Source organism: Melozone crissalis, unplaced genomic scaffold (genome assembly GCF_028551555.1).
Source record: "Melozone crissalis strain CALT ecotype California unplaced genomic scaffold, PUWL_Pcris_2 ptg000081l_1, whole genome shotgun sequence".
Classification (NCBI taxonomy): domain Eukaryota; kingdom Metazoa; phylum Chordata; class Aves; order Passeriformes; family Passerellidae; genus Melozone; species Melozone crissalis.
This window is the reverse complement of record NW_026535858.1, coordinates 17,900,209-17,917,196: the sequence shown is the minus strand read 5'-3', so window position 1 is coordinate 17,917,196 and position 16,988 is coordinate 17,900,209.

Genomic DNA, 16,988 nt, shown 5'->3' with positions numbered 1-16,988 from the left:
TATATTTGAAGAATTGCAGCTCTAGTAAAACTTTTCCATTTTTTATGGTGTTGTTTTAATGTAGCTTTATTTATGTCAGATTTTAAAATACTTAATGTAGACCACAGATACTCTTATATGTATCTAATTTATTAACATTATGATCACGTGGGGATTTAGTTTTGTACCAGTTAAACTAAAGTGGAATTAACTCACATGTGGCATCTCCCTAAGAGGTAAGGATGCCTCTTTTCACTGTTTAAGTGTGTTGAATGTATTAAAAGTCTGAAAATTTGATTTTGTCTTGTCTCAGAGCATAAAGAAGGGTTACAGTTGTTATACTGGGTTTGTTTATTTGTTTTGTAAAAGGAGGTGCATTTATTTTTTGAAGCTGTGGGAGCTGCTCCTTGCTTGAGCTGGTAAAATGAAGACTAGTCCATTTAAAGGATTCTTTTTAATAGATGTTCTTGTGATGTGTAGAATGAATTATCCTATTTTTTGGAAGATACTCAGATCATTAAAGACTAAGAATTCGACCTCATCCCTTATATATAGAATTACACAGAAGACCTTTGGTAGATAAGTGAGTAATTTCTGGGCATAGGTTGGTATTTCTAAGTGTACCTGTACTTTTCCCCCAAACAAGGGCAAACTGCCCAGACTGACACTTATGCACTTTGCACACTTTTTACCCACTTACACAATTTAACAGGAAGAAAATAGGCTTGGAAAAACCTTATTGTTTTGTTTGTCTTTTGCCACCTCGGTGAGGTTGTACTATGAGAAAAATTAAGGACCAGATTTTGCCCACGGATTTTCTTGCGCAAGTTTTCAGAATGCAAAAGGCCAGATTCTAATATTAGCTACAGTGACTTCTGACTTGCAGAATTATCTGGTGTTTAGATTCTCATGGCAAAAAGGTAAGATATAATTGAGCCAAGCCTTCAGTTAATGCATAATGGTAAGTTCATCTGGTCCAAAGAGAATTTGAGGTTCTAAGTCATCTAAGACAAAGCCTGCACAGGGTAGCTGGCTGGCTTCAGGAGCTTCAGCAGTCAGTACCTCAGCTGGCAAATATTACTAATGATTTACCCTACTCAAGCATTCCACCAACAATAGGGGAAAAACCAGCAAAAATCTGAAAGCTGAATCTCAGCTGGCATTACCTACTGTGACTTTGCAGGCAGTGTGTGTGTGTGTTAACACATTTGTGACCTCAATGTTGCTAAAATATCTGAATATTTTTTTGACATAACTGCAGAGCACAGAGCTTAGGTTTTGCAAAGCACCTAGAAAATGAAACAGTCAATCATGAGCTTAAAAGTTTGTAATTTTTCCCTATCTAGTGTATCTTGTACTTCTTTATTTTAGTAGTTTAACTTACTTGTGTAAGTTATAAGTTGGGGTTTTTTTTCCAGTTTGATTATGGCACAACAGAGAAGGTGGGCAAATTCTCATGTTTAATTATGTTAGTGCTTAAAGGCCATTTAATCTCTTTTACAATCTTTCAGCTGCCTTTCCTATATTCACCTTCAACATTATTCAACTGTGTGGCTCTACATCTGCCTCTGAAATTAGATTAAATGAAAGAAATACTGCCAGAAATTCTTCAGGGCTCCTCACAGCTCTCTGCTCTTTGAGCTCACCTGTGTGGTGTTACCTAAAAGACAGTAATTGCTACAAAAACAAGACGGGGAGAATATCTTACAGTATGTTAAATTAGTTTAAGTTAAAAGCAAAAGTGAACAGTGATTATCACTGGAAACCAATATGAACTGCTGGACTCCTTGAGGGAATCTTCATCTGTTTCCCTCAGCAGCCTCCACAGTGTCCTATGCACCCCTTTGGTATGGACAGCCCCAAAATCATCTGTTCACAATACAATGAAACAGATGTTTGTTCCTTTAACCTCTTCATCCATCTCATCAGCAGAAGAGGTTAGTGGTGTTCCTTAGGGGCACCTCCCCTCACCTGAGCAGTCCTCTCATATGCTGTTTACTTCCCAGCACTTGTTGACCAGTACCTTATTTCCTCTACAAGAAAAAGTGCAAGTAAAACATCTACTTTTCCTTGCATTTATATCTACATTAAGCACACCTGCGTCCCTTAGTGGAGGAGCAGCAAAGAGGGGAACTCATTACAGAGGAAATACATTTAATCCCTGAGGAGTCCCTTCCTTACAGTGTCTGTTAGAGGTGCTGTGTGGTGCTATCATGTATTTGTTATTGTGACAGTCTCTATTCTGTGTCCCCAGTTTCTTTTTCTGTGTCCCCAGTTTCTCCAGTGAATGGAGTGCAGTGGAGGCTGCTCGGGGTGGCATTGCCGGTGGTGACCCTGGTCACGTCCCCATCCCTGCAGGTAGCCCCGGAGGCTGAGAGGATAGCTGGGACAGCAGAATGAGCAGAACGAACCCTTTGGCAGTGGCTGAGAGCATCGCTGGGACAGCAGAATGAGCAGCAGAACGAGCCCTTTGGCCTCAGCTCCAGGCGCTTTCGGCACGTTTTTGCCACCCCGTTTCTTTCCCACGTGGTGGCAGCAAAGGAGCATCAAAGAGGCAGCGGTGTGAAGTGCTTTGGTCACAGAAATCTCCTCCCGCTGTTCTGTTGGGGAAAAAAAAGACCCCATACAGACCCCCCCCCGCCCCCCCCCCCCCCAAAAAAAACCCAAAAAAACAAAAAAAAAAAAAAAAAGGAAAGAAGAAAAACCCACAACAAAACCAACCAACCCCAAAAACCAAGCTCTGAAAGTCTTTAAAAATGCAAAAATACTGCATTTCTGAGAAAAGTGAAACTGCTGCTCCACCCATCAGGTAGTCTAGTTTAAGATGCTGGGGTTTTTTTACCTTTCGTCTTTATAACAAGCCCGTGTAGCAGACTGCTCCATGTCTTCTGACTTAGGCAGATATTAGCAGCTTTTATGAGCAACCAGTTAAATTTCCATATGTTCTGCTTAGTTTGTCTGATTTCCTGGAGAGGTTTTAAAGATGGTGTGTATATATGTGTGTGTTTATGTACATACATAATGTAATGTAATCTCTGCAAAATTGGAAAGTAATACAGTGACTTCTAAATTCAGCTGAGTACATAGACCTGTTTCTACTTTCACCTGTTTTATACTCATGGAAGGCTGCTAATGTGGATAGCTTTGCTCCTGATTTACAGTGGTTTAAGCAAGAAGTAGATTAGGTCCTTTATTCTCAGGATCCTGACATATGGCAAATATTGAGTGGAAAAGGGCAGCTTTTCTCCACTGCAGACTGGAGAACAGGACCCCAGCTGGTGCTCTGGGGGCTCTAAAGGTTTTGCATTTCTTTGGGAAGGAATGATCTTATCAGAGGGGCTAAGCAGGTGTTGCCTTGTGTTCAGTGGTTACTGCTGGCCTGATGTGTCACACTGGGCGTGTTTGAGGTGAGCAGATCTGTCCCTCTCCAGATTAAAGCTGTGTCTTTCCCACTGGATGGGAAAAGATGATCAAGGGCTTGGCCAGCAAAAATAGATGTTCTTCTTGGAATGGTGTTGAGTTTCACCAGCACAGAATGGTAGCCCCAAATACCGTTTTGTTTTTTTTTTTTTAAGATTTTGTCTTGGAAAGTCTTGAGGCAAGGTCTAATTTTCATGGGGTTTTTTCTCTGCTTAGCATCTAGTCACTAATTATTTTCATGCCTGTGCCTAAACTTGCAAATAAGTGCAGCACAGGTCTGAGAAACTTCTATGTTAAGTTTGAAATCTTGCTTTAACTTTTACCTCTGTATAAATCCTGGGTAGCCTAACTGATTCCTGTGGGCTTATGCCATAAAAAATATTAAGATATTAATAATGACTTATTTTAAGGGTTTCCTTAAACCTAAAATTTGATTCTGGTTTTTAATAAACCAGGTATGACTCTAATGAATTCTCTGGTGTTATGTGGTTGTGAAATCCTGATGAGGGCAATAGAGCTTGAGTTCTGTTTTACATTCCATGGGCAAACCTTCTGGTGATTCACTTCTCCTGCCCGTTTGCCCGCCAAGTTTAGGAGGAATGCAAAATCAAGTCCTTTGGGTTCAGTCACTGCCCACTGACCCATGTAGTTATCTGCACATTGGTTTTTCTCTTTTTATGTCCAGAATTTTAGCAGTTGGAGTCCCTTTGAAGATTTTGCTCCTTAATCAACCTATTGGTATAAGATTATTCTGGCTGAATTCCAAGATGGGTTCCCTGTTTGAATCTTGGAGAGTGAAGGCAAAATACTTTACAGAAGAAACCCAGTAAAGAATGAATCTGCCAAACTCTTTAGCCCTTTTTTTTTTTTTTTTGGTTTTTCTTATATCTTTTTAGAGGGAAAAACACTCTTATGCAAATCCATTGAGAAAAAAAAAGAGCTTTTACTCTTTCTCCTCCTCCCTTTTCTTCTTCAATGATGTGTCTAGACTTGTTCTGCTTATAACACTCCTGAGTACCACCATAGAGGGCATCGGTGTAACAACTAAGATGGATTTTAAGACAAGCACATGAAGTCCTCCATTAGGCAATCATGGTTTCTGCACTTCATTAGAGTTGCCTAGTTCTGTTAAAAAATCCTGTCAACATCCCTAACTAATTAGGTTTATTGGCCCCCAGAAAGTTGTTCCATAACTGTATTCCTGAAGCTGTTGGTTTAGTGATAGCTTTCTTATTTCAAACCAAAATGTGCCCATGTGCAACTTACAAGCCATTTGTTCCTGTTTGTAACTACTGCTTTATTTTAAATTGAAAACCCAGTTTTGCTCCAACTGACTCGATTTTTTCTGGTTTTGATCCATTACAATCTTTGTTATTCATAGGTTTGCGTTGTGATGGAGGGAGTAGGACTACAACCGGTAGAAACTTGTCTGTAGGTGCTGAAAATACCATACTAGCACTCTGATCTCAAGTCCCAAGCAAATTTCCCAGTGACTTTGGCTTAAGGAGGCCCAAAACTTCAGTCAGCACTGGGTTGTGGCCATCATCGTGAATGACTGTAAGAAGGGAGGATATTAAAATTATTTTTTTTTTTTAATGAGGCAAATTGCCAAAGGGGAACAGCCATTTGCCAGCTCGTGACTTTGCAATGTTATTTACAGGTGCAGAGACCTAACCCTTTTTAACTCCTCAAACTCTTCTCAAGCAGCAGCAAATGAACCTCCTGGGCTTGTATTCCAGCCAGTGGCAGAGAAAATAGGACTGGGAAAAGAATATGTAAACTCTTTTCCCTGCATTTCCCTAAAAGGGCAGGTAAGCTCAGTTCTGTCCTGTGGGGATAGGTCCCTCCATGCTTCCCCAGCAGCAACTGATACACACAGCACTTTGCCATGGGGGAAGAGGTTGGGGTTTTTTTCCCACAGTCCTTATGAATCCATTGTTTCTATTGTTGTCTACTATAGGCAGGCATGGAAAATATTTAAAATTTTATTAAGTTAAATCCATTAAGGAAAGATTGGCAGGATAATTTAAACTGATATAATTTTGATTATAAGTTTATTATGCCTTGATGATGGATGAGTCAAGGAAACAAACATTTTTCATTACAGAATCAGGTTAACTTGCTGGTTATAGTGAAATATAATTTTCTAGTTGCCTTTAGTGTTTATGGCAGTGAGGCCTTTAAGTTTGAAGCCATAAGTGCTCTTCACATCACTACTGGCTGAAGGAGCATTATTTTGAATTATGCCAGCTGCAGATGTGGACCTCCGTGTGTGAGCCCAGGTTGCAGATGGAACAATCTTGAAAGGCAAAGTTATGGTTTTCAGCAGGTTTTTAGCCAAATTTTAGCTGAAAAGATAAAGCACTTTCAAGGGCTTCTCCCTTCCCTGTGTACAAGTGTGAAGGGTTTTCTTTTTGACAGAGTGAGAGCTGTTTGGCATTGCTTCAGCTTTGTTCAAGGACTGTCAAAGCATGTCTGGAAAAAGGTGAGTGAAGGCAATGCTTGGATGCTGCTAGACCACCTAGAGTTGCCTTCTCAGTGCCCTTGCCTCTCCTGCTCTGTGCCTTATGCCAACCTGGCCTTTTGTACTGCCTGTGGGTATTGTTCAATTGTCTGAGGGTCTATATTCTCCCTGCTGTCACCAGATCATCATCTCTGTAAAACTGAAAGCTGTAAAGAAGTTCTTTGTGGCCTTCTTGGCCCTGACGTTTTGTTTCCCCTCTTCAGATACATCTTACTGTCTTGTGCTCTTGCTTGTGATTTAAAAATCAACAGTTGTGCATTTCCTTTTGCGTTGGCTTTGGTCAGGGAGTATAGAAGATCATTTTGCTTCTATGAGTGTCAGGCTCTTGAGGGCAGGAATACATGGTCACCACAGTAAGGCCTTGAAACAGAATATGTTGTCTCAGATTTGAAGAGGGTAAGGCTTATTTTGCATGCAAATAACAGAGTATTTATCTTAACTTTTAATTTAATTGGCTGCTCAAAGTGAGATACAGAGCCTCTTACTGTCATTCACAGAAGGGACAGGATTGCTGGGTCGGGTCATTCCAATCCACGTGTCATTTTGTCTGTATGTCATAAGAGAAAATTCTGGACTTGTGGTTGGACTGGAAGACTTATCAGTTTTAATATATATTTTCCCCCTTTTTCCTTTTCTTTCCCTTTGTTCTTATTAACAAATACAAACACAGGATCCTAACAAGGAAATCTGGCTGATGTTTTGAGGGGATGAAAGTCAACAATCCTATTTTTAAGTAGTCACTAGAGATGAGGAGGTTCAGCCAGCGTTCCTCAATGATTCCCTTGTAAAGGCAGGATCCCACTGCAGAGCAAGTAGTCACAGGTTAACTGAGACTATGATTTCAGATAAAGAGGCATTGGGCTTCTCCAGATGTTTTTTTCAGATTCTTCTCCAGATTCAGTTACTCTTTTTCTGTTTAAAGTTGACAGTTAAAACTATTTAAAAGGGCTTCCTTTTGCAGGTTGTTGCCTGAAGATCACAAAAGATACTAAGAACATCAAAAATAAGACAGTAAAAAATTAGGCAAGAAATACAAAGGAATGGAATGCAAAACCCCTCTTTCTCCTCAGTATTTACCTTGGAGTGTTTCCCTCAGAGATCATCTTATAATGTCAGCTCTGTTTACTCCTTGAGTAAATGTCTGGTGTCACTTTAATAAATCAGATGAACTCTGCTCAGAAAGATATGAAGGCTGTCATTTGATCATTAAGATTATTTACTGTAGGATATGTAGCTGAAATACAATAGTAATACAGACACACACAAATCTAAACTCCTAAACAGAACAAAATTATGGATGAAGCCTGACATAGTGTGCTTTAAGGTAAAAGGACATCAATCAATCAATCAATTCCTAGTTTATATCATTGTGATGGTGTTTGATGCAGAACATTCTGAGCCACTCCAAAATAGTACAGCCTGTTTTAAGTAACTCAGCACAATATGTAAGACATTTTTATGGGCCATCTGTACATAACAGGCTGCTTTCAGATATTTTTTTCCAAATGCTATGAGATGTAACTTGCAGCTCACAGAGCAATGTAGGCAGTATGAATCTTAGGTGTAGGTGTATTTGCAGTTGCAAAGCTGTGCTTTTACTCCTGGAGTTTGCTTTCCTTAGGGAAGAGCAACATAATGTTGACACATTATCACCTGCATTTCTTTGTTTCTGTACTCTAGAAATGAGTTGTTTACATTTTGTCAAATTCATTTGCGTCTTCAAAATCAGAGTGCTCATAAGAGAAAAATGTCCTCAGTTGGCCCCAGAGGTTGTAGTTAGGGAATATTAAATTTTTTTTTGCTTCTTGCTTTCAAGATGCAAATAGGTTTTCATTACAATTATAAATGGTGCCAGCATGATTCCTTGAGAAGCCAACAGACACCAACAGAGACCTGGCAGCCCTCTGACTTTGCAGCTCATGCAGCTTAATCCTAATTGAATTCCTCTGTGGCTGAGCAAGGCCCAGAGCAAGGGGCAGGCTCTGATATCTAAATGTATAATGAGATGGCATAGAGGGCCAGCCTGCCTTCTGTGGGAGGATCTACAGGTGCTTTCTGACAGTGTTCTGCATACCCTGTGATCTGATGTGCATCTGGATATCATTCAGAATGGACAGTTAAACTGTGAAGGGTTATGGTGCTCCTGGTAACTTCTTCAGGATAAGCCCAAGTAGAGATTGATGGACTAGTGTGTCCACATAAAGACCAAAGACCTGCAAAGAGACTCTTTGCAGGTCTCCAGGCAGGTTCTGCTTCTGGCTAAGCAAAAGGGGGGACCTGCCTATTTATTATAAGTGTTTCCCCACACCAGGAGTGCCCTAGATCTTGTGATCCTCAGGTGCTGGAGAAATATAAATGTAGGACTGGGGTGAATGCTGTCTTCCTCCCTAGGTTAGTGTGAGACCACTGGGGTGCAGTTAATGCCCTCAGGAGCTGAATTTCACCTGCATCTGCTGCCTGCAGAACCTTGCACACTTGTGGGATCCAATTGCAGGCCATGGTCTGAGCTATATGGAGTTTCACGAGGAAGTCTGGGTCAAAGTCTTGAGCCTTTGTGTAGCAGAGCTGCTAAAGATGTGCTGAGCTTCCAACATGTGAGTAACCCCCACCTCTCCTTCCAGCAGAGAGAAGTGCAATTACTAAAGACAGCAAAAGCCACAGTGAGTGAAACATGGACATGTGTTCTACAAAAAGCTGTTTTATAATCCCTTCTCTATTGGCAGCACAGACTGGTGTCCATGTACACCTGTAATGTGTATGATTCAAATGGGGTTTGGTTGTTGTAACTAAGCTGAAACAGACTGGAGAGGAAATAATTTTATTTGGAAAGAAAGCATCTGAGGTGTTATATCCTATGTTCTTCTGTTGACATTTTCAAGTTTGTAAAACCTCACAGTTTGATTTGTTGATCCCACAAAACCATCACGGGACTGAAACACCAGAAAAGACTTTGCCGTGAAAACAGATAGTGGGAAATGTACTGGATCACTCTGCTAGTCACTTGAAACAGTAAAAGAATAGATGAATATGAGAGAGAGTGTGGTAGGGAAATGGCAAAACAAGCAGCGGGAAATACCATTCTAAATTTGTGTGGTCTAGGACCTCTAATGATAGGCTTTTATCCCATTACATCTAATTGACATAGAATTTTATCATTAACAAATTGACAAGTATTTACTCCCTGAAATATTTGGGACATTTTAGTGACTTTCTATTCATGATAGACTGTTGAAAGGACTATTACAGCCTGGCTGACATGTAACCTGGGAAAGAGATCCAGCAGTCTTCAAAGTTAATGAAATGTCATTTGTCATAGGCCTTGCAGGTGTGACTCTGTTTCTATGTTATAATACGTGATGGAGTAATAGCTGGATTGCAGGCCTATTGCCAAGCATAATGCACATTCTGTGAGTGTCACTGGTGCAGAATTGCATAAATCTTACTAGTAGTGAGAAGTTTTGAACTGCATGATCTTTCTCTTCTAAGGTCAAGCAAGACTACACCATAACTTAATTTTAGCCTTGCTGTCTCTGCAGTCAGAATAGTAACATTCAGCATTGGCTGTTCAGTGTCTTCTTCTGAAGGCTTAATTTTGAAGGGCTTCATTGTTTTGTTGTATTGTTTTATTTTGTTTTGCTTTTTCTTGTTTCCCTCCATCTCCCCCTCTCCCCTCCCTCCCCATCCCCAGCCAAGAATGGCATGAGTGAATTGGCTCTGGAAGAGTGTTTTGTAAGGAATTTTTGGGTTCACTCCCAGGCCTTTGCGCTGTGTCAGTGCAGAAGAGGTGGCATTTATTCTAACTGCATGATTGAGGATGGGAAGAATTCTCAGATGGCTAACAGTAGCTTTACCAGGACTATTAGTGGGACACTGCAAAGGTTGAGGTACAAAAGCTGTTGAAGTAACTTGCATACAGGAATGTAGAGTTTGCTAGAGCTATAATTGCAACAAATACTGCTATATTCTTTTTCAGTGTCAGATGTTTAGTTGGGGTGAATCACTGAGTGCAAATGTTGGAGAAATTTAAAAGGGAAAAATAATACCCAACCCCCTTTAGTTTATCTCGTTAAAGATTTAGTCTGTTATTTCTTGAAAATTATGTTTTCATGTGGTTACTGTTTGGATATTTTATTTGCACTTGCTCTCTCTGGGAAAGAAAACAAAACAATGGAGAAGGGTAGGTTCTTTGCTGATGCGCAAAGCTGATACCCCTGTGCACCATTTTCTGAATTGTTTAGTCAATTATACACAAACCTTAAAATCTGCCAAGCTTGAAGTGCCTAACACACTTGCTTAAACACAAAATCTGAGGTTCCTGGAGCAAACCAGTTCATAGAGAAACCTGGAAATGCTCTTTATGCTTTTGCGTATTTCTGCTATTGCATATTTCTGTCCCTCTCTATGATGCTGACCCTCACAGCACCACGGCATTGAAAACCCCTTTTGAAAGGGGCAGGCAAAGTACAGGTCTTCTTATGCTTTTAAAATTTTATTTTTAATTTATTACAGTATTGCACAGAAGGTAAAGCCCATCCTTACTTCTGCAGGCTCTCATATGCAGAGAAGTTGAATTTTGCTGGAGGCCTAGAGACTAAGCTTTACCCATGCGAGTACAGAATTACCCTGTTGTGCACACTTTACCTTCTAAGTAATCTTTCCTAGATGAAACTACTTGCACAGCACCCTTTGTGCTAAATTCTAAATGACAAGGATAGATTTTGTAGGTATGTTTAGCAGAATCAGGAGTTGTATTGAAATTAAGTTCTTAAATTATGTTGTTGTTTTGGTCATATTAAAAATAATAATTTTAAAATGATAGCTTATTGTATATGTTTATAAATTCTTTTCTGGTTCAAGAAGGCCATGGATTCTGTTGTCCTGAATTTTATTTATCTTAATAGTAACTGAAAGAATCTTCTAGGTCTGTGTGGATAACGTGGCTTGAATGAGTCATGGAGATACATCTCACTATGTAGCCTTATCCCAGCTTGTAAACTCCATGAACCTAATTTATACTTTTTAGATGTTTAAAGCTGTTGCAATCAGCTCCTAAGTAATATTGTGTGTGCCTTACAGGAAGACTAGTGAACACAAAATACTCTCTCTTTTTTATTTTTTATTTTTTTTTAACAAAATATGTCCCCTGTGGCCTCCTCACCTTCCTCCCTCATTGGTACTGAGATCGAATTTCAAAAGAATTCTAGAAGCATATTGAATTTCAGGTTTTGTTTTCCCATACCAGTGATTCTGGCCAAAAGGCTTTTTAATCAAAAGGACCAACTGTAACCTTGTTAATAACTAAGAAAACAATGGCCAAAGGGAAAAGACCTGCCAAAAACTACAAGTCATTTCTGTTGGCAGAATAATTGGTAGGTCATTATTTTGCTTGAAAACAATGTGATTTGTATTTCTAATTTTGCAAAATTACTTAATTAATAGCACATGGTCAGCAATGTTGATTGCAGAGCAACTCTTGACAGAGGACACTTTAAAAGAAATGTTATGGGGGCAAAGGTAAGATTACACAATAGCTGAGCAAATAAGGCCATGACTGCTGTTCAGCAGATGATTCTGTCCTTCTTGGGAAGGCGTAAATTATTATGACATTGAAAACACAAGACACTGTAAAGGGGACAGAAGGATGTATTTGTAACTGTGGGATCATCACTAGCTGCAAACTGGGTTATTTCCACTTGGATTGACAAGTAGAACAGCCTCCTTAGAGGGGAATGCTACTTCATGGTGGTGCATGGCAACTTTTGGGTATTGAGAAAATACCTGGAGGGGAAGTGTATACCCACAAAAAAGAAGTCTAGGGAATGTTGCTGGCTTTGCAGTAGTGGTATTGTCAGTGTTGTGCAAGAGTTTAGGGTGGTTTAGACTTCAGTACTCAAGAGTGTCCATGTTTGTGAGCAGAGAATGTGGAAGCATTAAGGCAAAGTGTGGGGATACTGCCCTGGCCCGTAAGCCCATGGTTCACAAGACAAAAAATCCAAATCCTTTGTTGCAATCCAAAAATGGAAATTCTTTAAACTGTCCTTGTTTCTCTATGCATGCCTTTCTTGCATTGGTTACTGGCTGCCATGAGACTGAATATACAGCACAACTTTCCTCTTCCTTGTTTCTTTTGTGCAGTCTGACTGTGTTCCTTTCCCTGGGCAAACCAGTTCACAGTGAGTGTAGAGGCGAAAGGGTGGGACAGAGGAAGCAGAGTACAGGAGTTTTGCTTCTGCTGAAGCCATACAACCACCAGGACACTTGCTGCAATTATCCGAAGAGTTTTGTGGCTCTTGGGATGCCTGCAAGTGCCTGTCTGCTATGCTATGTACAGTACTTGATTAGCTATTGTTTCACACTGATGAAGGAGGTTGTTCTTTCCATGACTGAGATCTTCACAACCTCTTTTCTGTAAACCTTGTCTTTTTTCACTATGCGGTGCTAATTATTTCCTTTTTGTAAAGTGCGTAGCCTATCACCTATGTACATTGAATGCCAGAGTTTGAAATAATAATAAGGCAAATGCTCACCTTTGAAGCCATTATTCCAGTCATTACAACACAGTTTATTCCTCTAGAGGACATTAAGATTTGAAAATGTGTCAACTAAAGAAAGAAATTTATCATGATCATGAACCATCTGCTAACTCATTAGACTTAACATTCTGATTTCCTGTACTCCAGTATTAATCTAATGCTTTGCAGCCATATATATTTTTAAGCCATTTTAGTTTCTAGCAAATTGTGTTTGAAAGCCAAAGCAGTGTGGGAGAGATCAAGTAAAGAGCCAAATGTGTGGTCAAAGTGGTTAAAAAGGCTCCATCAGCAATACAAGCAATGGCAAAACCGCTGGAATGGGGGCAAAAAGGAGAGGAAGAGATATAAAAAAGTTTCTTTATATAGTTAATGAGCAGTTTTAAAGTGTCCAGTCATTAACAAAAGAATATATTGGAACTATTCTACAATAATGGGAGAGTGTTAAAGCTGAGAAGAATTTCAGAGTATCACTTTGCTAGAAGTCCCACTAGTAACTTTTCCTCTAAGTGAAGGCTCATACTTCAGCTCAAGGTGTAATATGGCAGTTGGTGCTTCTGCTTATTTTTTCAGCAAAACATTTCTTGTAATAGTAATAATTCTGGTATTGGAATGAAAAGCTTTTTCAGGATTTTAATAAATGGTGTCTATGAAAATGGCTAAAGCATGCGATGACATTTATTGGCAAAGTCAGATTCCCTAAAGATATCTTGTTTTTGTTGGTTCTTGAAGATCCACTCAACAGATGATGTTGCAAAATCATGCCTTTTAGGGTGTTTCAGATTATTAAAATATGCTATGTGATGTTACAAGGCTGAGAGAAAGTGTTCCTTAGTTTGAAGTTGGAATTTACATCTCAGCTGAATCCTCTTCCCCCACCTTGCAATGACCAAACTATTTTGCTGTTTGATTTACCTCGCTTGTCAGTGTGCCAAAGGGCTTTATATGAGAGAAACATTTGCAGAGAGGTGTAGTAAATCCCGAGTGGTTAATTATTTGCTGTAATTGTGATCTTTGCTGTATGCTTTGCTTTTTCTTCACAGTAATTTCTAGTTTAAAAAAAAGAGTAATAAATATGCATAGCACTAGGATGAAAATGAATATTTGGTCTTGGCGATCAGTAGGTCTGCTCCAAGGAATTAGAATAAGTCTTAGGCAGATAGCTTCAAACTGATGCATGATCCCACAACTAGTGCTTTTCTGTTGACTTCAGTTCAAATCTGGTTTTCTCCAGAACAATTTTTAGATTCTTCAGGAAGAGAGAAAGATTGAGAGAATAGTTAATGCAAACAGACAGACACAGCTGTGCAGAAGAGTTAATAGAAAAGCAGTGCCAGAAAGAAGGGGGAGAGGGGAGAATAATTCCTTTCTTCACTGTGTGAAAAGGCAAAACTTTAAAACCTCTCCCTAGAAAAAAAGGACCGTGATTCAGAATAGCTTCATAAACAGAACTTTGTAATAAAAGCCTAATTTATAAAGTCTGACTAGATGCTGTATGTGTGTTACAGATGTGAGCACACATGGTTACAAGCCCTCAGTTGAAGAGGTAGCCATGCACTGCCTTGTCACCATCAGACATGTGAGCTGCAAGTGTTCTATGTGGTCCAACTGGTGGCCTGAAGGCCAGCTCCAGGCTTCTGCTCTGATCCATCCAACCCGCCAGCTTCTTCCCTGGAGGAGCTGGGGAACTGCTGTTTGAGCTGCAACTGCACATTCCAGCAGCTGAACCTGTCCTCCAACACAGAGCCAAAATGCTGCTGTTGTTGACAGGAAGTGTGTGTTTTTGGGGCAGAATTAGTTGTTAGTGAGGGGCAGATGTCCTAGGGATTCTACGCAGCATCCATGGGGCCTGTGCAGTTCCTCATTGCTGGTGCAGTGTGGAAAGTCTGGAGGCACTGCTGTACTGCCTCAGGGAGAGGGCTGGCTGCAGCTGGGGAGAGAGGGCAGGATGCAACCCATGGCGAGGAAGGCAGGAGGGGCAATTGTAAACCCAAATACACCCCCTGGAGCTGTTGAGGCTGGACTAACCTGTACTATCTACAACAGCAGGGTTCAGTCAGAAGATACTGCCAGGTATCCATCAGAGATGCTGTGCCCTTGCATTCTCTGAGAAAGAGTGACTCTGGCTGACAGGAGCAGGATGTTGTCCTTGCCCTCAGAATAGCTGTCCTGGCTGCCTCTTACAAGAGACAAGCACATGCTACCCACACTGGTTACAGGCAACATCATCTGTTGAGTGGATCTTCAAGAACCAACAAAAACAAGATATCTTTAGGGAATCTGACTTTGCCAATAAAAGTCATCACATGCCTTAGCCATTTTCATAGACACCATTTATTAAAATCCTGAAAAAGCTTTTCATTCCAATACCAGAATTATTACTATTACAAGAAATGTTTTGCTGAAAAAATAAGCAGAAGCGCCAACTGCCATATTACACCTTGAGCTGAAGTATGAGCCTTCACTTAGAGGAAAAGCTACCAGGAATAACTAGTGGGGCTAGTGCCCCACTGAATTCCAGAAAAAAAAGATTTGGAGAATCTTGGTTGGGAAACATGGAGAAATGGGTTTCTCAGCAGGGAGATGAGACCAAGAGAAGTCTGCCCGGTCTTCCTGCCAATATATGTAAATCAACAATAATCCAGTCTCATGAAGGGTATATGAAGAAGTACAATGATGTGCTGCCATGAGAATAAACAGCAGCGAAAACTCAGAACAGACTTGAAAGTAAAAAGTCAAAGGTGTAATTTTTTATTTCCTTGCTATGTGTGTCCATATTTGGACACACAGCGAACAGAACAGAAAATATTTTTCTGAGTCCCACAAAGGAATATGTACCTGACAGTGCAGGAAATTTGTGCTTTGTCCAGGGATTTTACTGGCTATTATTTTCTTCTTCTCCCAGGGATGTCACAATGCCAGTGGAGTGATGAAGCCGTGAGTACAAACAAAATGTGACTCAGATCTGCTTTAGGACATGCCTATATTATTAACCAATTTAATTGCTGCTAATTATTACATTTGAGCTCATTCTCTACTCATCTCCAGACATACCTATCAGTTTTACAGCAGATAGCACTGGATGACTGGATTCAGCCTCCTTGCAAGCACAAGTGAAGATGCCATTTATCCCAGCAGCAGTGAAAGGATCAGGTGACAACGCTTGATTTTGCCCTCAGCTGTCCTGCTGTGAACTAGAGCTTATCCCCTAAGTGAAGTTATGCCTGCTGTGTAAGCTGTGTGTGGGCTGTGAGAATCTGATGTGTTGTGTCTTACAGTTTGTGGAGCAGTTTTGTGTTTCCCAAATTGGAAGGGGAGAAGGAATCTTGTGGTTAATGACTGCTGTCTGAGCCCTACTAAGTTAAAGCTACTTATCTAAGTACAGCACTTGGCTGGTGCAATAATGGAAATGAATGATCCAGGTTGCTTATGCTTATTTGCAAGACCACTTCCTTCATATAAAAAGCCTTCTGCTGGATCCAAACCCTTTTTGTTCCCAATATTATTGTAGAACAGATTCTGATTTTCTCCTTATCTGCTGCCACATACAAGCCGCTAACAAGTACTAGGTGTACTTCTCACAAGTGCACAACAATTCAGTGGAAGGGCTGAAGTCATGGCCAAAACAACTTGCTCTATTTGGAGGGGTTTTTTTCCACAGCTTGCCCAATTCTATGACAGCTTAGGGCATGTAAAATTGTAGTGGGTGATGTCTGAAGGTCGCAACATGTCAGGTAGTATCAGTTATGATATCTCTTGTCTGAGTTTATGCAGAATACATAAACTAATCTGGTCTATTCTTACCAGATGGTATTCTCAGGAATTAAGGTATAAGACTTCATGTACCACACACAACTGCATAAACATGTTTACAAACTAACCCTGTAGACGCTGCATTGGCAGAGATCTGGGTTGGTGTCACTCACTACTTGCAGCACCACCACTGAGCTCTCCTGGCTTCATTCCAGTTGAGGGAACACAGTCACACAGAAGAATCCCACCAAAACATCTGGAAGGGACTTATGACTTTATTTTTTCACTGCTGCTAAGGCTGTTTGGGGTGTGTGGAAAATATCTTCAGCTCTGAGGAATGGTATAGTGTAATGTGATAATAAACTCTGTGAAGGTTATCAGTGATACAATCAAATCTGTCTGTGGGACAAAGACACTCACTGTACAGCTATTAAAACTTGTTTCTCTGCCTGTTCTCATTCAGTGGCCATTATTTAGAACTGAGCTGCAAGGCACTGGAGCAGAAAGTTAACAATATTTTAAGAGTAACTCTGTCCAAAACCTTGTCTTGAAAGAAACCACATGCTCTTTTTCTTGTGGGCTGCATGAATGGCAGATCATGAAGCCATTATAGGGAAATTTTCCTCTGCTCGAAATGTCAGACATCTGGAAAAAACCCAAAACAATTGAACGAAAAAAGCCCCAAAGAAACAAACAACCCCCAAAGCAAACCACCTAAAAAATACCACCAGACTCCCAAACTTGCCCTTTTAAAATTTCTTTGAGGTGGCCACATTATTGCA